This window comes from Dermacentor andersoni, chromosome 7 (genome assembly GCF_023375885.2).
Source record: "Dermacentor andersoni chromosome 7, qqDerAnde1_hic_scaffold, whole genome shotgun sequence".
Lineage (NCBI taxonomy): Eukaryota > Metazoa > Arthropoda > Arachnida > Ixodida > Ixodidae > Dermacentor > Dermacentor andersoni.
The window spans coordinates 110,639,136-110,664,101 of record NC_092820.1 but is presented as its reverse complement, the minus strand read 5'-3'; the positions used below and the strand labels follow the sequence as shown (position 1 = coordinate 110,664,101).

The 24,966-nt window shown below is 47.0% G+C and overlaps 1 long non-coding RNA gene across 1 annotated transcript in view; it reads left to right on the top strand.

The window, feature by feature from the left end:
• Nucleotides 1-8,398: 8,398 nt before the first annotated feature.
• The window catches only part of LOC129385416 (uncharacterized), a 44,075-nt gene continuing 27,507 nt past the window's right edge, over nucleotides 8,399-24,966 (top strand). The window contains exon 1 of the long non-coding RNA XR_008612951.1: nucleotides 8,399-8,465. This is a non-coding gene — a long non-coding RNA (uncharacterized lncRNA). The remainder of the gene's footprint in view (nucleotides 8,466-24,966) is intronic.

Sequence of the window (24,966 nt, the reverse complement as noted above, 5' to 3'; positions counted from 1 at the left end):
GGCTGGTCTTCAGGTGAATTCCAAAAAATGCCATTTTAGCGAGCGCCGAACTGTGGTGTTAGGACATCTCGTCGATAAAGGTGGCATTACACCCGACTCATAGAAGACGGCAGCCGTTGAATTATTCGAGCAACCTAAATCTATCAAACAGCTACGTAGCTTCGTAGGGCTATGCTGATATTTCCGGCGGTTTATACCCGGTTTCGCGGATGTCGCTCACCCTTTGACGAACCTTCTGCGTAAGAACACTCCGTTTCAGTGGACCCCTGAGTGTGGAGCTGTTTTTCGCCAGCTGAAGTTTTTGTTAACTTCACAGCCAATACTCCGGCACTTCGATCCTTCGTCACCAACAGAGATTCACACAGACGCAAGTGGCGTCGGCATCGGTGCCGTCCTCGTTCAGCGCTCTAGGAACAACGAACATGTCGTCGTGGACGCAAGCAGTTCCTTAAGCAAGCCTGCATGGTACTACACTGTGACGGAAGAATGCCTAGCAGTAGTATTTGCCGTGCAGCGGTTTCGTTCGTAGGCCCATGGTCGCCCGTTCATCATCGTCACAGATCACTATTCTCTGTGCTGGCTGGTCAATCATCGTGACCCATCCGGTCGCCTTGCGCGATGTGCATTTCGTCTACAAGAATGTGTGTTCACTATTTCGTACAAGAGTGGCCGTTGACACGCTGACGCGGGTTGCCTTTCTAGGATGTCACTACGTACGAGAGATTGTGAAGCCGAGAACTTTGATCACCTTATCGCTTCCCTTTAGCCTGACTTTCCCGGTGTCTTGACATTCGCCGCAGAGCAGCGCAATGACCCAAGCTTGAATGCTCTTTTCTCTGCCACACAAGCGCCTATAACCGCAGGTCTTTTTTGCGTCCGAGATGGTCTTCTTTACAAGATGGACTTCTCAACGGCGGGTTCGCGCTTTTTACTGGTGGTTCCGGAGCCTCTTTACACATCTGTTCTGCGCGGTACGCAAGATGACACGACCTCAAGTCACTTAGGGACCGTGCGAACACTTATTCTTTACAAAAGTAAGATTCTACTGGCCTCAAATGCACAAAACAATTGACACCTACCTGGCCATTTGTACACAGTGCCAGAGCCACAAGCGATCTACCTCAGCTCCAGCTAATCACCTGCAGCCAGCACAGCCCCCCAGTTCCCCTTTTGAAAAGTCGGCATAGACCTGATCGGACTCTTTTCCGACTTCTTCAAGAGGCAACCGGTGGATCATTGTGTGTGCTGACTATCTGAAACGATATTGTGAGACGGCAGCTCTATCCTCCGCCACTGCAGCCCAGGTTTCCCGGGTTTCGCTGCATTCAATCATACTCCGACACTGGCCGCCTAGCGTGATACTAAGTGATCGAGGTCGCCAACTTATTGCCGATATTGTGGAAGAATCACTGCGTTCGTATGCCTCCACGTTCCGACACTCAACAGCTTATCATCCACAAACTAATTGGCTTATACTGAGCGCACAAGCCGAACATTGATAAACATGCTATTAATGTACGTCGCTTCGGACCACAAGAACTGGGATGAAGTATTACCGTTCGTGACGTACGCTTTCAACTCTGCGAAATACGAAACGACCGGTTTCGTGTTTATGGGCCTTCCTTACGCCCGCCCACCTCATCCCTTTGTCGTCCATGACGATTTGTCTATGACGGAGACGTTGTGTCGTGCAGAAGTGGCTCGCCGACTTGCTCGTTTACGTACATTGACCGCTTAAGGCCACTCTAAAACACGCTACGACAGTCGCCACCATGTTACTTATGTTCCTGGCGACCTCGTGGGGCTGTAGACTTGAATACGCAGACGTGGCTTGAGCCAAAAGCTGCTTGCCGACTCTGCGGGGCCGTTCGTTATCCTCGATCGTCTAAGCGAGGTGAACTACACGATTGCACTTCTCACTTCCAATGGCCGCTGTTCACGCAAGACTGAGGTGATGCATGTTACCCGCCTGAAGCCGTTCACACGCAGGAAGCAGGAGTGACTCGCTCGGAGGGCTTCATGTGGGAGAGGAGGAATGCTGCAAATGGTCACTGAAGGAAAAATACGCGGCAAGCGATAGTGGAAAAAGAGGACGAGGACGTTGCTCCTGCGATTTCTACGGTTATTTTGTGCCTTGACGATCATTAAAGCAGCCCCTTAGCCCTTTCCGGAGACCGAAACAATATATATAAAGTGGGAGTCTACCGGAATCCGCTAGTTGATCAGGCAGTTGTAGGTTCAGGACGTACGCACGAAAACAACGCTGCTTTATTTCTTATGTGTCGGCCGGGGTTCAACTTTTGCTGGGAATACATGAAACGGTGAGGCGCTGGGCTTAGATACGCACATATGCTTATCCACTGCCAAGACACATTGTTGCTGTCAGCAGCTTGCACACGTAACAAATATACAGTACATTTAAAAAATATATCGTGACGGGATGGTTCTAACAAGTTCGCAGAGCAATAATATACACAGTACAAAAAGGGTTGCCAGAAAAGATGGCACGTGGTTAGAAAAAGTTAAATAAAAGTGAAAAAATGAATAAATATAGAATACAAGATAAATAAAGAGAAATTAAGAAAAATAAAGACAGGAACAACAACCATGACAGAAGAGAGATTTTTGCTGTAAGGTGCTGCATCCGTCATGAATCAACAGTACACATGTTAAACGTGAAAAAAATGCGCCACGGGACGGGATGATTGTACGAGCAGGTTCGTACAGCGACAAATGTTACAATGGCAGGGTTTGCAAAAGAGCTTAGCAAAAAAGTGCGTACAATGGCTTTCACAAAAATGTCACAAGAATAATTCATGAACCTCACTCATCCTACGTTAAACACAATAAAATGACACATCAGCAACCAGAAAACTGTTTGGGGCAAATAGCGCGCGTCTGTGTCGAGTATGTGAACGCGGCATATACCATGCGTTGAAAAACGAGCAGTTTAGTCTGAACGCAACGAGTATGCGATTGTCTATTTCGTGGACAAAAAGGTTAATGTACCCGCATTCTCGGTAATCCCAGAAGACGCTGGACCAACTTTATGCATTAGAAATGATTCACAAACCTACCCTTCGTGGTGCGATTTCAAACTAGATTCAAGTATGGTGGCGGTTAGCTTGTCAAGAGAGTCGCCCGGGATAGTAGCATGTTTGGACAGCGGAAGATTGAGAAGGCTCATGGCATGCGATCTATGATTTGTAAGTCGCAATCTAAAGACTGTCTCCGTTTCTCCAATGTCCTGTATCTTGCACGCTGAGCGTTCTAGCATATAGAAGACATTGGTCATGTCGCAGTTGCCGTTACCTTTTATCTTAAGGCTAAAAATTGACGCGGTGCTCATGGCACTTAGCGAAGTCGTCATGTGAGCGCAAACCTTGCACCGTAACTTGTTGCAAGGATGACAGCCTATCTGAATAGGTCTTTTTGTTTTAGAAGACGCTAATTGGTCGCTAATCGGATTACTTTGAAAATGAAAGTACCGGTGAACGTCAATACTTTGCTTATAACGTGTAGTAGCTACTTTGTTACAGCAGAGGGATACTGTGATGTCCAGAAAACATATGAGTGTGAGCATTATTATTAAAGTTTGCAATTAATGTCCAACTTATTAGTCCGCATTGCGGACTATTAAAGTCCCCAATGAAAGCCTGAAGTTCCGCCAGCCCGTGGTGCCAGATGAGAAAGAATTCATCAATATAGCGCTTATAGTAGTACGGCTTTAGTTTACGTGTTCGAAGAAATTTATTTTCTAGTTGTCCCATAATTGTATTAGCATAATCGGGACCTATTCTGCTCTCCATTGAAGTGCCACTCACTTGTGCAAAATGCACGCCGTCAAATTCGAAATTCTTAAGATGCAAGATGAGCTTTAGCACGGTGGCTAAAGTAGAGATACTTACAGATTTGTCAAAAAGTGTCATCGTAAGCGTTGATGGCTGATCGGACGCCGTCGTCGTGGGGAATGTTAGCATAAAGAGAGTGACATCCAGTGTAACCAGCAATGAGTCATAGGAGATATCAAGGCTAATGACATCAGCTAAGAAGTGGGAGGTGTCCTTTAGATAAGAAGCAAAAGTAGAAGGAATCCTCTTAAAGGGACACTAAAGGCAGATAGGAGGTCGACGTGGACTGTTTGTATACCATTGCAGAAAGCTGCAACGCTTGTTTCGTGTCAAGGAAAGACTTAGTTCACGAGAAAATTGTATCTGAAAGGTCCGGATACCTTTTTCGAAATTCAAATCTCCTACCACCAAACCGGGGGAGTGGCGGCGTTGCATACGCCATCGCCACCATTTGCTGCCATCGGTGAGTAAAACGGCCCCCGACAGACGGCGGTGCCGAGCAAAGACCGAGTGGCAGGTTCGGGGCTGCAGCTGCTTTTTCTTCAAGTGGCGTAGACCGTTCGGGCATCAGGCGTCATCACATTGAAGTTGAAGTCTTCATTTCTTGCAATTTGTACAAGTTTCAGGAGCCAGTAAAATTAGCGCAGCACTACGCGAAAATGAAACCATTCAACCACCCGCGACGTTGTCAAACTTATTTACATGACTTCTTTTATCCAAAAGAAAAGTAAAACTGGGCAAGACGCATTTTATTTCGTCTTATAACACAATGCAAGGATGTTTTATGCAACAAGTCGCTGAGTGACGGAGACAGAATTTAACTGAGGAGTGTTTTCATCATCGGGGTAAATGCAGGGCATGATTAGAGACTCCCCCGGGACTCGAATATCCCGGGGAGTCTCTAATCCCGCCCTGCATTTACCGCGAATTATCGCTGTCCTCGATAATATTGACGCCTTAGAGATTCGCAAGCACTAATCTATCACTTTAGTCTTGACCTAATATTTGCCTTTAGTGTCCCTTTATTCAGGCTATTGGCATTGCTTGAAAGCGGCTCGGTGACAGTTACAACACCTTACACAATTCGGCGACCGAGGTTATCTGTATTTTAGGCAATAAATAAAAGCTTCCTTGGACCAGTGTGAGATAGACTAAGAGTCTATTACTTTGTCGGCAAGTTTGCCATCTGTTATCAAATCCCTGAAGGTATTAAAGACAATTCTATTGAAATTGTCAGCTGCATTTCCATCAAGATGCTTGTAGAATCTGCCATCAGTTAATTGCCTCTGATCCTGCTTGACATAGCCACCTATGTTCACTATTACTACAGCTCCTCCTTTGTCGGCGGGATTTTTAATATCTAAGCGTTTCTGCAATCCTTCAATTGCTTTTCGTTCGTGGAGGGAAAGCTTTTGCTTGAACAATATGCATCTACCATAGTCCTAGAGAATGTCACGTTGTACAGCATAAATGTACAAATCGAGATATTTATCCCGCTGGGTAGGCGGGGCCCAGTGTTGCTGGGAAGACATGTTATTGTACGCAGGTCATTTATGAAAAAAACTCCCTTAGCCTTATATTTCGCGCAAAATCATATAAATATTTAGCTAGTTGAAATTTGTTATAAGCGCCTGTGACCGCGCAGAAATTTCAACCTCAAGAAAGCACAGTCATTTCCGAGTCTGATAAGACCACGTTTGAAATGTTAACTACGTTTGAGTTACTGGATAGACAAGTATTCTAACTACAAGAGGGTTCAGCATTGATACGAACGTCGTGCGGTTCAACGCTAACGTTATCACGTAGCAGCTTCCTGGATTTCACCTGGATTTCTGATCGCTTTTTCTGTTCGTACTCCACCAGCATGGCACATTCCAAAGGGCTTAATGCCCAAGCTTTGCGCAACTGTTGTTCACTGTTCAATAAAGTTTTGACAGATGATTGACAATGATCGATAACAATGGACATGAGATTTAATGGTGCCCGTTTCAATGCGAAATTCCATTTTGCATTATTACGGCTTGACATTTGAGAGATATGGCTGGTTTAAGAGAAACGAGAAGTCCCTTAAGTATAGTCAGGGCAGCCAAGTAAAATTAAATGTGGGTTCGTGAAGTCCATGTCTGACACGCTTATGAATAATTTTTATACTTTTGAGGAAAGCACTGTATTTTGCAGTATTCTCGGTTGAAGTAGTCAGTTACGAGAAGTGATGGTCCTGGTTTAGCTGCCGTTTCTTAGAAAATACTGGTGCGATGGAGGGACACTGCCAGACCTTTTTCATGTGGAGCGTTGCCCTCTCTCGGTCTTGGAGGTAGGTTATGATGCTCGCAGAGTGCTCTTGTGGAGGCAGTTGTAGGATGGAAGTTCAGGCGTAGGTATTTTCGGTGCAGAATCCCGGAAAACGGCGGACGCTTGCCCTGTAGGACAGCTGGGCACGTGATCGAGCCAGGATGTAGACGCCCCGTCAGTTGCTTTCTGGAGGCACAGCTGTTTAATGTGGTTCGCCATTAGTCCGATGCCCTCGACACTCGAATGAAGTCTCTCTGCAGCGAGGACGCGCGCCGACGGAAACAATTCCAAGCCATGGTCAAGGAACAACACTTGTCAGCGACACTAGAAGCGGCGTAGACGGCTGCTGAAATCGCACGCGTCACAGTAAAAGCGGCGGATAAACGCGTCATTATGACTGCCTTGACGGTAGTGGGAACAGCGGGGATTGCACATACTGGCGTATATCTTGCGTATTTTGGGACCTTCCCTCACGATGAGATCCAGTCGATGACAGCACAAAGACCCGAAGTCTACGTACGTCGCTTATCAGTATATATATATATATATATATATATATATATATATATATATATATTGTCACGGTGGTGGTGACGTTGAAGAACACATTAGCAATACTGTGAACGGCAAAACTAACTTTTATTGGGCGAACCTGTGCCCACAAAAACAGGCTACACTTATAGCACAACGATAGCGGCGAACACGGTCGGCGATCGTCGAAAACCTGATCAGCGGGTCAAGCGCGTCGGCTTTTATACATCAGTCGTCGAATGTTCCAGAGTAATCTCTGGGACCCGCGTGCCTTCCACAAAGTTCTACATTATTCGCGTCGCGCACACATGCAATCAGATTACACAAGGTTCGGTCACAGCCAGCGGATGGAACCATCGATAACATTCCAGAAACTTCCGATGCATGCAGGCGCATCCTGCGCTGTGCGATAACATTTGTTAGGCGGTGAAACGTGTCGCCTGATAAAGACAGGTACACGTGTCAGTATATATATATATAAATACACTCTTATTTAGGAAAACTACTATCAGCTTCGCTGCTATTGTTTGCAATGGAGAAAAACGCTGCGTTCGCTTTCTAGCGCAATCCCTAACGTCTACGTGCATGCGAGGTGCAGCAATTGCTGCGCGATGAGCCATTGGCAAATTCATGGAAATGCAGATATTAAAGGGCCCCGGGCTTGCGTTCACTCAAGGCAAGCACAGTGATCAATACATTGTACATGCCACATTTCGTTTTAGTGCTGAGTAAAAAGCAACCGTATTACATATTCGTACGCACCTAATAATTATCTCATATATATTGACCACTTCTTCGGAAAAGTAGGGTGGCGTTCAAGGTTTTGTAGAGACTGCATTTGTTTTTATCATTTACGAAAGGTCGAAGAAGCATCGCGGGACAAGAGTGTTTAAAGGAATTGTTTGATAAGTTGTATATAAATATACGCATTCAAGAACTGAAATATCTTATTAAAGAAAATTTTTTTAGTGATACTTTCGGCAATTCGCAGACATTAACAATCCTTTCCGACGGTTTTAGCACATTTCTACAAGATTCTCACGTCGGATTTCTCTACTCGTTTGCTACTCATTGCCTGCATGGCTGCTTGTATTTACCGATCAGAGCTATATGTTATGACCTGTAACACATGTATGAATGAAGGTCGCATACAAAGATACTTGAAAAATATCATACGCTGTAAACCTTTCCTTCATGTACAACTTGCTAAAATCTTGCTACACCAATGCAAAAATTAGACCTTATATATGACAACGTTCCGGAGCTACAATGCGCTATGAAGTTATTATTACCATTATGTTTTCTCTGTATCACGAACTAAAACAGAGTAGCCATTTTACGGCGAGTAGCCTAGGAGTGCTGTAATGAAATGTAGTCAGTCCAGTGCAGGCGTAGATGAAAGCCGATCCAGTACATGAAACCCGATCTAAATATGTATTTTTACACAGGCCTTCTTCCTATGAAGATAAAATATGCGCAACTGTTTTTTTAATAGGAACAGCACTGCGGCTATCCATGAGGTACTTTTCTAAATTTCTCAACTTCAGTTGCAGATCTGTTAAGAGAGATGTCGGTCCTCCATACTTGGCGAACTGCTTTTTGTTAGAAAAATGACAACAAACAATGATATGCTGCACCACTTATTTCACGCCTTTTCTGCGTACATGTAACGATATTTTATGCCTTCATGGTTAGGTCACAAAATTTTCTTTCTTTTTACCCCAGAAATGAGTTACAAGTACTTGATTTTGACTTTTGTACTCCTTTGCGCTATGGCTACAATGATTTCTGGTAAGTGTGCATTTCCCGTGTTTTCCTCTGCATAGCGCTTGCTCGCAGTGTGGTTATGATAATAAAAGCTGTTGCTATTTCTTCACGCCAAATAATATAGACCGCCTGTTTAATCGAACGCTTGTTCTTCGAGACAAAACTTTATGACGTTCTCATGGTCTCTTTTTTAGTAGTGATGGATATGCACCTTCTCCGGCGAGTGCATGGCACTCAATTTATATGAGCTACATGAGCTACTGCATAACCAGTCGCCTATGTTCAGCTCATGATGGCTATTCGGTAGTAACGGCGCATTTTCTCTTGAAGGTGATTGCGGCAGATACGATCTAGTATTCAAATGTCCCTTATTATTGCTACCTGGCCTTTTTTCGCTTTCAAAGGGCATTTCTCGTGGTCATGTTTAGTATTATTCAGACAAATCATTACCAGAAGCGCAGAAATGCGGCATATTTAAAGGGCCCCTCACCAAGTCTCGCCATTTTGAGCTGACAAGCGCAGAGCATACATTGCGCGATAATGATCGCGTCTGCAAAGTACTAAATCGCTACGCGCCGCGAAAAGATCTCAGATTTCAAGGCGAACGTTCTTTTTCCTTCTCCTCGAGGCCGTCGCGCTCCAAGATGAAGGATGACGTTCTCGTGTGCCAGGGCCTACGTACTGGTGTCCGCAATGTGACCTCACTCATGGTGACACGTGACTTCGAGAATTATTCAACATAACATCTGTTGTTTGTGGGACCTGTTGCTTGAATCGACAAATTGATGTTTAGAGAAATAATAAAACACACAAATGCAATGTCTGCGTGTTTTTTGCTTTACTTCGCACCGAAGCAAGAGAGATGTAATTCCGATTCGTCTGCTTGTTCCCACGGTCGATCGTGCAGTCACGTGTGCAGGTACCGAAACTATGCCATTTTCTACCGTGTTCCAGCGCGTGAACACGCTCTGCAATCCGTTTGTTCTGCCTCAGTATTCGTGTAGCATTGAATTATACCGCTAGTCATGTGTCCTTGTGCACAGCGCGCAAAATCGTGCGCTGCGCGAACGAGACAACAGATCGCGGGCAACGCCAGCAGCCGAAGTGCGCATCGCCAAAAAAAGAAAGCAAGATGAAAAAAAAGTGAAAGCGGCGCCAGTGACGTATGTGTCGCGTGATCCTCGATGTTCGGCATGGGAAGGCACTTCGCTAGCGAAGGCTCGACAGGGCGAGTGGAGAGGGAGTCTCCCTATGCAGTGGAGCCTGCCTGCTGAAATCATAGGTTTGCGACACTGAAATATTTCTATCTTGGCAATTAATGACCCTACTTGAAAAATTTTTGCGGCAGAACGCTCCCTAGAGGACACGTAACAACTTCCAGCATATTACAGAAATTTTCTATGGTGCCTGGTGAGGGGCCCTTTAAAGTTACCTGTGTGATCGCAAGTACTTTACTCATATGCAGAGACCACATTCTGATCTCGTTATCGTTAGGATGCGGCAAATTTCTTTATCAAATAAAAATTGTTCGTTTCAGAAGCAAAATGTAACAGCTGTCTACAGAATCAACTTTAATTTATTCATGGCAGTAAACATTAGGCATTGTTTTGAAAAGGAAGAAATTCGGCAGCTATTCCACTCTGTGAAGGTGGATGAACAACGTAGCTGTCTAGATTGTATAATGTACGACACAGAGATACATAAATATTTTAACCATGCCATCGATTCCTCCATTTTGTTTGGCTCGACCTGCAGTGCAATTAACCGTACCAGGAATCAGCAAAAAATTTTTGTTGTCATCACCTGCTCTTAAGCAACTAACTCTGCTCCTTTTGCATGAGAGGTACGCCGACCACGTACATAACTATACTGATGGGCCGGCAACTCCGCAGTGTTCCTCTGGAACCGTGGTTTTCCCAGCGAAAGCCACCATCATCAGTTTCAAGACGTGTCACCCAATGACACCGACGGCTTGGGAACTTGCAGCACTTCGCGCTGCACTTCGTCTCGTCAGCCACGAACAACCTCGAAGATGGCCAATATTCAGCGACTCAAAGGCAGCACTGTAGTCTCTGCTATGAGCCCTGCGGCGAGGGCCACACGAACAACTGGTATTTGAGATTAGAGAACTAATCCATACCTTGACTAGCAGAAGACACTACATGACATTTGTGTGGCTTCCAAGTCACTGCGGCGTCATAGGAACGAACACGCCGATAACGCTGCTCGGTTGGCTCTTCAAGGCGACGAAGAGGAGCCGATACTGTTATCAAGGACAGATGCCGCTAGAAAACTTTGAATGCTCACCGTGATATCACGTTCTCCTTTGGAACGCAGGAACTTTTCAAAACAACCGACTGCACAACCTAGGCTCCTCTCTACATCTTTGCATTGCAGCTGGCCTCTGCCGTCGCGAAGCTACCCGGCTTTGTCGAATATGGCTAGGGGTGGCCTTCACTAAGTCCTTTGCATTCCGAATCGGATGGGCCGACGACGCTTCGTGTGATTACTCTGGTAGCGAGGAGACTCTTCAACATCTTCTTTGTGACTGTTCTCGCTACAATCTACAGAGATGATCGCTCGTAATCGAGGTAGTGACCGCGATTACGAGCGAAGACCTCTAACAGAGGAACTTATTTTAGAATGCCGATATCACACGCTATCGCAGCAGCGGGTGACTAGGGCACTGTTGCACTTTTTAAGGGCAACAGGATTGGACAAGCGGCTGTAGCCTGAACAGATGTACCCGCCGTGGTTGCTCAGTGGCTGTGGTGTTGGGCTGCTGAGCACGAAGTCGCGGGATCGAATCCCGGCCACGGCGGCCGAATTTCGATGGGGGCGAAATGCGAAAACACCCGTGCATTTAGGTGCATGTTAAAAAGCCCCAGGTGGTCGAAATTTCCGTAGTCCTCCACTGCGGCGTGCCACATAATCAGAAAATGGTTTTGGCGCGTAAAGCCCCATAATGTCTTTCTGAACCGATGTTTATAGTGCTGCAAGTGCTACTTGCAAGTGCTAAGCATAAACAAGGGCAGCCAATTGCCATCTGGCCGCGACACACTCACGTTGAAGTCGCCAACGACGGGCACTCGAGTATAATCGAAATCGATCGGACCGAGTAGCCGTCCAAAGTGGTCTTTCATAAAGTCCTCTACGTCGCGCGTGCAAGAGGCAGGTTGAACGTACACGGTGGCAATGACAGTCTCGTCGGCGGTCTTCACGGCACACACGTCGACACAACGCGCCGTGATTTGTTCTCGGGTGGTGGACCAAACATCGTACAGTCCGACAGCGGCTGCTGCGTCATTTCTCACGATCGACGACAGAAGAAAAATGAACTTCTAGGCTGGAATGATGAGCGGCAATGGAGCCAGCTGTTCAAGAGGAAGACGATGCTCGAGCCATTGCTGATGATAACAGTTGTTGTTGTTGTTGTTGTTGATGATGATGATGATGTTGATCACGATAGTTTCCTCTTACCAATGATGGCTCATACCCCCTGAAGCAATGAGCGACAACGGAGTCAGCTGTAGAAGGACACGACGACGATGAATGCGTGAGCAGCGGAACGAGCGCGTTCGCGCGGTTGCACTGAAGGACGCCAACGAGCTAGTTTGCGAGTTTTTCGTGGACGATGGAAGGCGCAAATGCCCCATTGGTGTAAAGCTTCGCTGTAAACATAGCAGTTTCACCCGAAGTGTGAATCATTTATTGTCATAGAACACAATTGGACAGCTATACGCAGTAAGTTTAGTAGTTTTTTTGACCGTATGAAATCCATTAGGCATTCGCTTACCAGCTTAATTAGCAAGCGCGATGCCACGCTTGCATCAGTCGATGACCGCCGACCCCCGCTGTCAGAATGCTGGCGTGATGAAGAGTGGCAACAACGGTGACAACAGTGCACTTGCAGAATTTTTGCAAGTGCGCTTCTCCTCAAACCTTGTCTGAGATGACGGACCTGCGAGTGTGCGAGTGCAGCCGAGTGCAGCGCCTGTTCAGAAAGTTCAAGTCTGTTGCCTGCCCTAGGATTGCATGTTTATTGCACAACGGAATAGGAAAGTTTGATTCGGAAAGTTGGAAAGTCTGCTTCGAGCATTACGAGTGGTTTGCGCATTGTGTAGTCTCGTCTGTTCTCATGAATTCCCCTTCACGCAGCAGGGCGTGCCGTACCGCATAGAGAAACATGTCTACGTAAAGAGCGTGCACTCGAGCCGTTTCGCGGCCGAGCAAGTAATGGTCTGACCACCCGCCAGGTGGCGTAGCCATTCACGCTTCGACTTTAGCTCAAAGGTAGACAGCTTATCACACGTCTAGCACATTACCTCTACGCATTCCGTTTCCATAGGTACGTTGATGCTGCACCGGTCATGTGCCGCTGGTTACGCCCACCGCGCTTTTTCAAGCGCCGCCTCGCTCGTGCGGTAAGGTGTTTCCTTTTCTCTGCAGACAGGGATGAAGTGCCTCAGACAGGCTGGCCAACCTGTCTGAGGCACTTCATCCCTGTTTACAAACTTTATACCACAGTGTGCTATTCCATCTGTCAGCCCCTTTCTTGTTTTTGGACTTTTCTCTGCAGAGATAATTTTGCTGTTTCTTGCGTTAAGAACATTGTTAGCAAGGCGCTTGTTATGCTGTGTCAGTGCATTTTGGATGTGTAGCACAGAATCTGAGCCGGGGCACCCGTTTACAGTGCTCCCGCTCATTTGTTTCTGCACCCATCTTTTCCGGAAGAGCGTGTGCATTACTTCAAACACCTAATTTTCCAAAAGGCCCTCGCAGGACGTCCGGCTTAAATCACAGAACGTGTTCTATGTAACTCACCCATACCAACACAGAAACGTTTCATGTGGCTCGGCTGGAACAGTGTAATGCCCATTCGGGTTCGTTTACCTCACTGAACGCTGCGTACGTCTGGCCCGGTTCGCGAGTGCCACTTTTACTTGACGCGTTGCTTGTCATTGGTAACATTATCCTTGTAGTTTGTTTATTTATGAAGCGTGTGATCCAGTATTTATTCTGTCCAATTCCCTATGTAAACAAGAAAGAATGAACTTTTTTGTATGGAACCACTGCTTCCTATTGTGTGCAAATCAGAAAAGTAGTTCAAAAATGGTAAAAGCATTTCAATAGAGAGAGCCCTGATCGTATTATTTTTCCTGTCTGCATGAGGTGATTCAGCCTTGCCGGTGCTTCGAGAATTTTGGCGGCTTTTCCAGTAAAAGGTTTGCGGTCCGCCAGTTTATTACGCTCATATGTACGGCATGCTTAAATATGAAATATTAAGGCTCTTGCTCTCCACTAGAGACGATATATTGAACAATTTGCAGCCAAAGAGTCAGTTTGAGGTTAGGGAGTTGGTCTTGCTGTTGTTGTGTGGCCCAGCTTAGGCGACTATAGCTAAGCGCAGGACGAGTTCAGACGCTGCTGTATCGACCAATAAGCGGAAAAAAAACGCCGGTGGGTTCCCCGAAGAGGGGACGCGGGTAACACCCACACCTGGAAAGAAATCAGACTAGTGGCTGCGCCGTAGAAGAGGCGCCAGATCTGCACCCTCGCACAGAACAAAAGGGTAGACGGTCCGAGATCAAGGGGAGCGTTCGGGGAGACGAGCGTGAAGATAAAAGGTAGGGGTGCTTGAGGTCACCGCCACCACTAATGAACATGCGCTTCCCACATGTCCCGTCGACCGTCTCGGTCACGGAAATTGGGCAACGCGACACTGCCCACCCGGTTTGAGTGTCAATGTTTGGCACCCGCGTGCGCCTTCTGAGAACGCCTGTGAAAACGGTGGTAGCTTTACCATCACTTAGCCGGCTACGACCGATTGGTGCTTTTGTGTGAGATCGCCATCGGGTCCCAATTATCGTGTTGGGATTTCCCAATTATGGTGTTTGGAGCTGCACGGGGACAGAGTTTTCTCAGTACTAGTAGAGCAGCCCACTGTCCAGCAGACATGCAGTCAATAAGCCGTGGTGTCATGGAAATATTCTCGCAGCTTTCGTAGCGGCCGCTTCCAGGAGAAAAGGGGAGAACATCAAGAGCCGATTATGGGAGCCTAACGTAGGGGAGAGGGAGATGACACGTGTTTTTGAGCAATCCTATCCCCTGACGGGTTGTAAGGTGTGCCACTGTTTCCACCAATGACGTGTGCGGCACGAAGGTGGTTGTGCTATTGGTTGCGATGATGTCAACGCGCATATGTGATTGGCTAGTTTGCGACTCCTTTGTGCAAGTGATGTTTTAAAAAGTCATGTTATTGTTGTGTGTAAGAGAGAGTTCGGGCTTGGACTCGGACAGACGCCTCGGCGTTTGAATAAAGCGTCTCTTTACCAGACAGCGGCACTTCCTTCGCGCTGCCACCATGCACTCTAACCATCGAGGGGCGCCGACTTCGGACCTTAGACAGCTTCCCTCCTAAAGTAGTATTGAGGATAAAGGGAAACCTGAGGATAAAGGGAAAGGAAATTAACTCAAAGGTAAACAGAATCTAAAGCATTGTTATCGAAGCCGAAAGCAAAACAGAGCTAAACCATATGTCCAAAATCTCGGAAGACAAAATTAGCGGTCTGACTAGCCGCTCAGGGTGCCGGCGGCAGTGCAGTAGCTCGGCCGCAGGTCCATGTGGCTGTGTCCGCTCTTTACCAATATGTTTCTCTAGGCGTACCACACGGTTGCTTTTTGAGTGGCTGCAATTCCTTGCGGCTAAATAAATGTCTCGGTTTCAAGAATGCTGTGCTCAAGGTTTGACAACTGTGCAAACGTACTTACGCAATCTGGCTGCACTTCCTTTACCAAGTACAGGTATCTCGTCAAAGACTCGGACAAATCTTCACTTAGTAATGTAAGACGTATTTCCTTTTCCTCATTGAAATAATCGCGATGGTACTGATGGTACTGCACTATGAGAATGTAATGGCAGGCGTGGGTGCTATTTTCCGCCAGACAATGCGTCCCAACAAAAAGATATATGATCGAAAGAAATTTAACGCATCGCAAGACTTTACTATCCTGCCGTTGCGACCGTTCAGCCATCGAACTTGCACTTCACATTCTTAAGCGGGAGATAGTTATGTCTGCGCCCCGTTGTTGAATCAGTCCGGCGCCATGCCATCTGCTACCGAAAGTTTGTACTCTTCGTACACGTCTGAAGTAGGAAGTGAAGGTGAACCGTGAACTCATGCAGAACTTGCCTTGCAAGTCACATCCAACAGCGCGATGCTGGACAGGCGCTACACTGTAAAATTTAGCTCAAAAGCGCTGGACTCCCTGAACTAGTGCTGAAAGTGAAGCCTAATCGAAGTGCTGGCGGCTTATATTGTAGGGAACCGAGGGGCCACAGTGGATTGCCAGAGCCAAAGGACCAGCGTAGCAGGTTCTTAGAACGGACTAGCGCGCGCGCCGTGCTTTCACCGCGAGCACGCGCAGCCCAAGTTCCTTTCATCTTTTGCAGTGCCGGCCGAGAGCGCTGATTTTAGCGTCCACGCGTAGCGGCGTCGGTAGGTGCTGCAAAATAATTCCTGCCACCTTGTGTTCACGCACCATCCAAGCTTTCAAAAAGCACGTCTCACCTTTACCTGTGCTACCAGCGGTAGCGCAGCGCAAGGACAAATTAGATGTGTGGGAATGCTTGCTTATCGAAAGCCGCATATTTTCGGTTCCCCTTCCAGCACCCTCTCGCTTCAGTACGGTCTAAGCACGCGAGAGCACAGTGCACAAGAATCTATCAGTTATCGTGCGTCATTCCTTGGGCTCAGAAGATTATTTCCATGATAGGGCGCTCGCAGCCGCGCTCATCCTGGCTGTGCGCGGCCGTGGCCCGAGTTTAAGAGGTGATATGCCGTAAGCTGCCTGCCTTCCTCCAGCCTACTAGGACGCGCACATCTCCCTGCTTTCCCCCTAACGCGCGCAAAAGGACGACGCGCAGCAAGGCAATATCCTCCTCGGCTTAACCTCATGCGCTCTCTCTAGCACCTACCGTATTCAGCGTCCAGCCGCAATCTTACTGCACTTAACTTTATTCGCAACTTTCATCAGCTATATGGTGCCCTACTGGAAATTCAATAACTATTTCCTTAAGGGGCACCGTGTAGACGCTAGCGCACAGCGTGGAAACAATTTCTAACCGCAAAGCCTTTCCTTCCGCAGCCGCCGTGTTGTCATGAATCTAAGAAGTATTATATACCCCACATCGGGGGTTCAGAAATGTGTGTTCGCTGTCTTATTGAAAGCGATGTTTTGAACGCAGAACACATCATTTGCTGCAGTCTGAAAGAATGCACAGCCTCGTCGCATATTATCCAAGGATTGTGCCACAGACGTCACAAGCGCAGGAAAACCCACTTGAGCTCCGAGGACTAGTGGAAGGTAGGCGGTTTTTTTTGGAGTGGCGACGCAGCAGGTCGGTAAGCGGCTGAAGAACTTGTGCGCAGGATGGTATGAAGTGCCTGTGAAAATTTACGAGACCCAGAAACTCGCGCAACCTTCGGAAGGAAATTGGAGAGGGGAAGTCCTCGATTGCCCGCACCCGTGATTCCAGTGGCTTGAGGCCTTGGTGTGAAATGCCATGGCTGAGAAAATTCAGGGCTTCAACTCCGAAAATGCATTTCTGGGGCATTAGGACCAGGTCGCATTCATGCAGTCGCTCAAATACGAGGCGAAGGTACTCTTTGTGTTCTTTTCGTCGGTGCGACTTGAACTAGAAGGCAGAAGACGAAAATAAATGGGAGTTCGCGCGTAACCTCGTCCATCAACCTTTGAAAAGTTTGCGCCGCATCTTTCAAACCGTAAGGCATATAGACAAACTCATAGAGGTCAAATGGAGTAGTGATTGCTGTTCGGGATGTCGCTGGGTTCGACAAAAATTTGGTGGTGCGCTCTCATAAAATTGATCTTGCTATATATTTTGGTTCCTATGAGACGAGCGCCTAAGTCATGTATGAGGGGAAGGTTATACATATCGGGAGTAGTGACAACATTGAAAGCTCGGTAATCACCCCAAGGCTGCCAGTCGCCACTGTCTTGCTTTGGAACAAGATGGAGAGGAGAAGACCAATTTTTGAAGGAAGGATGAATAACACCGAGCTTCCAACCTCCGTCGTATGCTGCACTCTAAGAACAGTTTACACCCTTTGGCTTGCCCCTTCTGTCACACAACAATAATCGTCATCTGCCTTGATGCGTTTCCTTTCTTTAACGCTGCGAGCCCGGAACTTTCCAGTAACGAACGGCACGCGCGTTATCAGAAGGGGCACTCCAAAGTGTGTAAACTGTTCTATGCTGATAACGCGCGTGCCGTTCGTTACTGGAAAGTTCCGGGCTCGCAGCGTTAAAGAAAGGAAACGCATCAAGGCAGATGACGATTATTGTTGTGTGGCAGAAGGGGCACGCCAAAGGGTGTAAACTGTTCTTAGAGTGTGTGGTCGAAGGCGTACCCGCTAGCAAGTCGCGTGCGTCTAAATGTCGTAGAAAAATGCCTCGCGTGACCTGATCCTAGGTGCCTAGGGACACGATCATTTAGGTATCTTTGAGAAGGCGCGATGGTGGCGCCGAGCAAACACGTGGCGGGTTCGTTTTTGGCGTGATTGTTCTCTGGCCCGCGCGGACCGCACGTTGTACAACGTTGCTCATGTGATTGTGCTTGCGTTGCATGTGTGTTGGTTGTGGGTTCTGTTTTACTTGGCGGAAATCCGTGAGTAGTGAGGGTGCGGCACTAAGGCTTTGGCTTGGGTGAGCTTTGGCAGTATGAAATCTGCGTACCGACAGACTTCCTTTTATTTTAAAAAAATGTCAAATGTGTCATATGCCACCAGCAGCGGGTAGGAAACTTTCAAGCTTGAATGACAGAGACAAAACTTGGCAACATGCTGCAGTCACACTCAAATGTAAAACGGCCTTGGACGCAAAAAAGCGACATCATATTGTACAGAATGAAAGGGCAAGACTTCATTCAAGAACACTCTATGGCACCACAAACTTGGCATGGTGTAAAAGATGTTAACATGCCCTCCCCATACAAAACAAAAGCAAAAAACATGGAAAACACGCCTTAAAAGGCAATGTGCAGAGTCAAACTAAGAAAAAACAACCCAAAGTAAAGTTTCGCTAAGTCTTTCAATGATCAAAATTGTCAATTTGTCTCGGTACTTCTTAATGAACCTGCACAGCTGAAAAGGAAGGAAAGAAAGCCCAGTAGCAGGGCCGCAGAAAATGTCAGCCAATAAGTAGACCTTGCTTACCAAGGATATCTCTGGTTTAGTTGTGGTCTGATTTTGCACAATTTTACATAAGCTTTTCTTGTTTAGAATGATTTAGCAGATAGGGAAAGAAATGGCCATGAGAGCACCAGGTGTATGCATAGTCTATGCACCAAAAGCCACTGCTTTCTAATTTTTTCTCTACTACTATTCACGAGTACATAAACGCCTTAAAATTAAATTATGGGGTTTTACGTGCCAAAACCACTTTCTGATTATGAGGCACGCCGTAGTGGGGGACTCCGGAAATTTCGACCACCTGGGGTTCTTTAACGTGCACCTAAATCAAGTACACGGGTGTTTTCGCATTTCGCCCCCATCAAAATGCGGCCGCCGTGGCCGGGATTCGATCCCGCGACCTCGTGCTCAGCAGCCTAACACCATAGCCACTGAGCAACCACGGCGGGTGTAAACGCCTTAATAGCACTGCTAGCATCCTAAATATATTACGCTTAACAGTTGTATCTAGCTGTATAATTTTGCCTATGCAGCTTTATATAACCCTGTCCACACTTCCCGAAAGCACATGGGTGGCATCCTGAAAAAAAAATGAGCTTTTGATATTGGTAACTAAGGCCTTTGACACTGTTACGCACAAGGCAATTCCACAAGATCTCCAAAAGCTGGATGTAGGACGTAAAACATACGCGCACATCAAAGCCTTCTTGACGTATTGTACCGCAAAAATTTCAATTGGAGAGTCCAAATCAGAGGCGCTCAAACTAGGTAATGGGGGTACCCCGCAGGGTTCAGTCCTATCTCCCTTTCTATTCGACGTGCCAATGATCGGTCTTCCTGCGAGACTCGAAAAGATAGAAGGACTCGGACACAGCCTATACGCGGTCGACATCATCCTTTGGGTGGCGGCTGGAAGCGATGGGCATGTGGAAGAGATCCTTTAAACTGCAGTAAACACGGTCGAAGACTACATCAGAGACAAGGGACTGAGATGTTCCTCGCAAAAAACAGAACGTCTACTCTACAGACCTACTTGCAAGGGTAGAAAAAGCATTAGGGAAATGCCGTGCATTGTGGTCACGGTTGAGGGCACCCCGACACCGGTAGTGGAGAGCCTGAAAATACTGGGGCTCCGCATATCTGAAAACGGCGATAACGGAGAAACCATTAGACTGCTAGACAATAGTGTTCAACGAACAATCAGACTAATAAAGCCGACATTAAACAGGTAGTTTGGCATGAAAGATCACAATCTCATCCGGTTCTTAGAATCACTCGTAATCAGTCGCATTGTATGTGTGGTCCTTTACCTCAAGCTCTACGCTGCGGAGAAAGCCAAGATAGAATAGAAGGGTGTATAAGCAAGCCTTGGAACTTCCGGCAAATACGTCAAACGAGAAATTCTTGGCGCTCGGCGGGCACAACACACTAGACGAACTTATTGAGGCCCAGAGAGTAGCTCAGTATGAAAGGCTTGCACAGATTTTGACGGGGAGACACATCCTAGAAGACATCGGAATAACCTACGAAGCACAGCACAGAGCGCGGAGAGACATACCAAGGAAAATAACGGAACATCTATCAATACCCCCAATCCCCAGAAACATGCGCCCGGAGTTTCACCAAGATCGAAGAATCGCAAGAGCGACAGCTCTCCACAAAAGATCCCGTAGTGCCAGGCTATGTAGACGCGGCGGAGTATGCAAATAGACAGAGTATGTAGATAGTTGGTACGAGTGTAAAGGGTGACTGCAGAGTTTGTGCCGCGGTAAAAACAGGGAAGGCGGAGGTGGTGGAGGAGGCTGTCTTAGCAGTGACAATAGCTTCCACGGAGGCTAACATCGTAGTAAGCGACTCCAAGACAGCCGTCAAGACCTATACAAAAGGAAGAATCTCGCCGTAAGCGCTGTAAATTTTAAGCAACTTTGGAGAAGCCCGAGCCATTCACAATATATGGGCACCCGCGCACTCCTCCCTTCCCGGGAACGAAATAGGGCACAACCTGGCTCGAGAACTGACGGGCCGAGCAGGTGACACGCAACAAATACTGGGAACGAGAGAGACCGGATGACCAGCCTTAAGAGATCACCTAAAACTATAAATAGGGAAGGGCCCATTTCCCCCCGGCACACTTCTCGCTGAGTAGACGACGGCAAGCGACGGTATGGCACCTCTTACAAAGAGATGTATATCCGAACCCGGTGGCATACCACCGCTACTAACCGGACCTTTACAGGGATAGATGCAGATTTTCTCAAGAAATGGTGGACCTACAACATATGGTTTAGGCTTGTCCTCGGACACCCACACAGAATAAAATAAACAGGACTAGAGAGCAATGGGAAACCACTTAGGTCAGCTTTGTACCGGAAGACCAACTCAAGGCAATCCAGCAGGCCGAAGATGCCGCCAGGGCCAAAGGGCTTGAGGCCGTCATCTAGGTAGAGAGGCCTAGGTCTCAAATCTGCTGTGCACAAATAAAATTTATTCCTCCTCCTTTGATATTGATTTACACAAATTTGATTTGTTTCGGCCTAACAGTATATATACGTACTGCACATACTTGCATACGGTATAGCTTATCACCAACTGTTAAGTCACCTTATCACCTCATCAGCGAATCACTCCTGCAGTCGAGTGTGCTGGCGCGGGTTTTAGCTGTATTTACACCTGTGCAGTTGGTAAAAGTGTTTAGATGTTTACTGTAAGTTCAAATTTCAAACGTTCGGTTGCATAAGAGGCTTCGGCAACACTAGCAATTCTAATGCCTGAGCAGGCTTCACGAAAGGCCACCAGTACCGCCTCATTGCAGACTCTGCTGAATATCCTCCTTGGTTCGGCTGTGACTAAGAACCCACATATTGTTCCTCCGAAGCAGCTGGTATTGGCGATGCTTTGATGCAGAAAGAGGTTATTGGCGCACATGAAAAATTTTGGCCAGAAACCAATGTGGCACAGGTGGAAATAGTCTTGTCTTTCCCAGATGGAAGTTCAGCCTCGCGAGGCACATTCCTTCAGTGAATTTGCACGCCGTCAATGTCAGTGAGACTGATCGAAGGTTAGCGATGGTGTCAGATTTCTGGCATGGTTGCGGTAGTGCCATCATGACCAAGTGTTTCCACTCTGTGAGGAATTACAACATTCCATATTTCATTGATTACAAGCAATAGTGCTTGCTTTCTTGTTTCGACAAGATTCCTCAACATCTGCGAAATGGCTCCATCTTTGACCCGTGCGCTTTAAGTGTTGGCATGCTCGAGAGCAACGACAGGTTCTGCCATCGTAAAGAGGCTTTCCATTCCTTCCTTGGCCAGTGGGCATTAAGGTGCATACAACTCTGGTGACGGTCAGTCAATGTGAGGGGCAAAGCATCTGCAGCTTGTTACTCAAATTCTTAGATGTGCCCTGAAGATCGAGCAGCGTGTTTTCAATAGTATTACAGTATTTGGTTCATCCTGTTATAGCCGAGAATGTGTCGCAGCTTACTGAGACCTATACGTTCAAATGACGCGCAGTGGTCCATCCGCTAGTCTCTGGCAAGTCTCTTAGCATGACATCTTGCCTGCTCAGTCTTGTGCAGAACATTGATCAAGGTTTGTTTCGTGCAGCCACAAGTTAAGTATGCAGTATCAGCTTAACTTGCTCACTCCAAGGTTGCAGCAGGCGCTTGTCAGGGCTGGATGTTGTCCCAGTAAGCTCTTGTTCGCATGTCGCTCTTTGCACTGTGTAAAGGATGCTTGTTGCTAGCGATTCTTCAACACCTTCACATTCTGCAGTCTCAAGTGCACCACGGAAATGGTCCCAGCCTGAAACCCTGATTTTGTGAATGTGGCTCATTTTCACCCCTACATCAAGTGTTATATCCGATAATGGTCGCTGCCTCTTGGGGCAGAGTCGCACTGGCATTCTGCTAAGTAATTGTACTGCCCTTCTGGTTTTAATGGCGGGTGTGTCAGTTAGGATAGCTGGTGTTATTTCTTAAATTAAAGTCTGTGGTGTCGGCTTCGTAAAGATGGCATCCTCTTAGCCGTACGTCTTTGCATTCCCAATGTGGGTGATGTGCATTGAGCTCACCTCCACTGAGTATTCTGTGCTGGGGAAAGCGAAGTTGAAGATGTCAAAGCCAAGTGAAGTCGCCTCGGCTGTGGTGCCTGGTTTGAGACAGAGGTAGAATGCCAGAATGGCTTCCTTTTCCTGCCTTAGCCTGCAGCACACCGCCACAACTTTCTGATGAAGAGGTGCAGTATAGAATAATGTTCAGTAATATGTGTGGGGCGTCTGCGGAAACAAAGATGGCTGTTCGATCCTGCTCAATCTTTCCTCACCATGCCCAACGCTCTTTAGCCGCTTGGAGTTAGCCTTTGTACCCTTGTATGTCTAGTTTTCTGCAACTGTTTCCCTGGAGCAGTAGGACGACCGGTTGGCCATATTACCCAAACAGCTGACCTAATTCGGTCGCACTAACGCTCAAGCTGCTGCTTCTGCTGCATATACTCTGGAATAGCAGCCACGTAGAACGATTAAGGGAGACTAGCAATGTAGTATTGTTGTGGTTGTGAATTTCGCAGTTTTTCTGAATGACAGGAAAAGATTCTTGAACGAAGATGACCATGATTATTGAATGAGGATTTGGAGAAGCTTGCAATGCTGGTCCAAGTACACTGCCATCATCTGTTATTGCTGCTAGTATTGCCTATTGAATGTGAATAATGTGCTGCTGGCTGAAGTTTTAACTAATTTTTCTTGTTCAGTGAGAACCTATTCAAGCTTGGCATACACGAGTGATATGGCTTTGTCATTTCCTAATGTAGAGTTTGACACGAGGTTGCACAGCCTTCATTGGACGGTAGCTGTTGAGTGATGCGGTGTCTTGTGTTGCGGCTTCTTGGTGTTTCACATTCTTTGGGCACTGCAGAAGCAGACTTGCAGGACGTGCACCTACTATGAGAATTGCTAGCCTTTTGGGTGACTGACTGTAGGGGCTGCCTTCTTTCCGCACCTCATCTCGTTTTCTCCTGCAGCTTGTGGTTCACTGCTTCCATTGTTGTTCATCCTCAAGTGCGAGCAGGAGAGCAGTTTGCTCCCTGTCCAGCTGCTCAATTTGACACAGTACGTCTGCGAAAGTCACTCTCAGTTCTTTGACATTCCGTCATAATTTTAGTGCGATGTCTCAATGTACTGCGGTGGTCAGGTTTCCATTTTGATTATCCGGACACTGCTTGCGTATAGCCCTTCATTCATAATGCAAAGGTCACAGAAGTCTTCTGCTTGTGTGAGCGGCTTGTTCTGTCTCTATCTTGCAGCAAGTCACTTGACCCTTGTCTGGTGTATTCACATTTGTGGGAGCTGGAATACAACTGTGCAGTGATCAGCTACGAGGCGGCTGCTCCGTGTGCTTCTTCGGTTCTTTTTTCCGACAAGCCACTTAGGGGTATTTTGGGTCCATCCGAAAACACATGAGAAGCCACGGTGAGGCAGTCTTCAGGTTCGTGTTCTGTGCCCCACTTTGTGCAAACAGGTGGGTGCATACATATGTCTTTTTTTAGCCAGTCCCGTGGCATCTAAAGCACGGCAACATTCTGCGTCCGTACCTTTACACAGGTGTCAGCCAGCTGCAGTACTTCACAATACGATGACACTTAGGTGTCGGTAAAGTGAGCAGCACCATTTGGCTTTCAAAGCACCAAAGGCAGTGCCTTTGTCATGTGACTGCTAGTATCGTGGCTGTTTCTAAGTCCAGTGCTTTAACTAGCGGTTCGGCTGTTTCTACTTGCATATTATGCAGTACACATCGAAACCCGCCTTTTCTGGGCTGCTGGTACACACTGATTGTGTTTCATTTGTATGATTCTCTTGATGTCAAAGTTCTGCGGGTTGGCGGATGCAAATAGTGTGGTGGTGGTTGTAAGTGGTTGTGGTAAACGTGTTGGAAGTTCAAATAGGCCAGGTTGGGCTGCAATCATCTTGTAGAGACTGTCAGAAAATATCTTTGACGTAACCTGCCTGGCTCTGGGCAGTACAGAGAACACGTATTCTTCTAGCCTTTTTCGTTCGTGCAGGCGTGGTGGACGCCTATATGCCTTTGTCTAATGCAGTTGGGTTGCATGTAATGCAGCTAGCTTGAATGACATGCAGAACAATGTTGTCCTCCCCCTCGGGAGGTTCTAAGCATCGTCCATTGCATTGAAAGTGTGGAAATCAATTAGAAAACAAGATAGTGGACATAATTGGCCTAAGATCTGAGTTACAGTATTATTACATTCCTGGCAGAAGCACACTTGCATAGAGGTCTGCCATATTTTATTAGAACC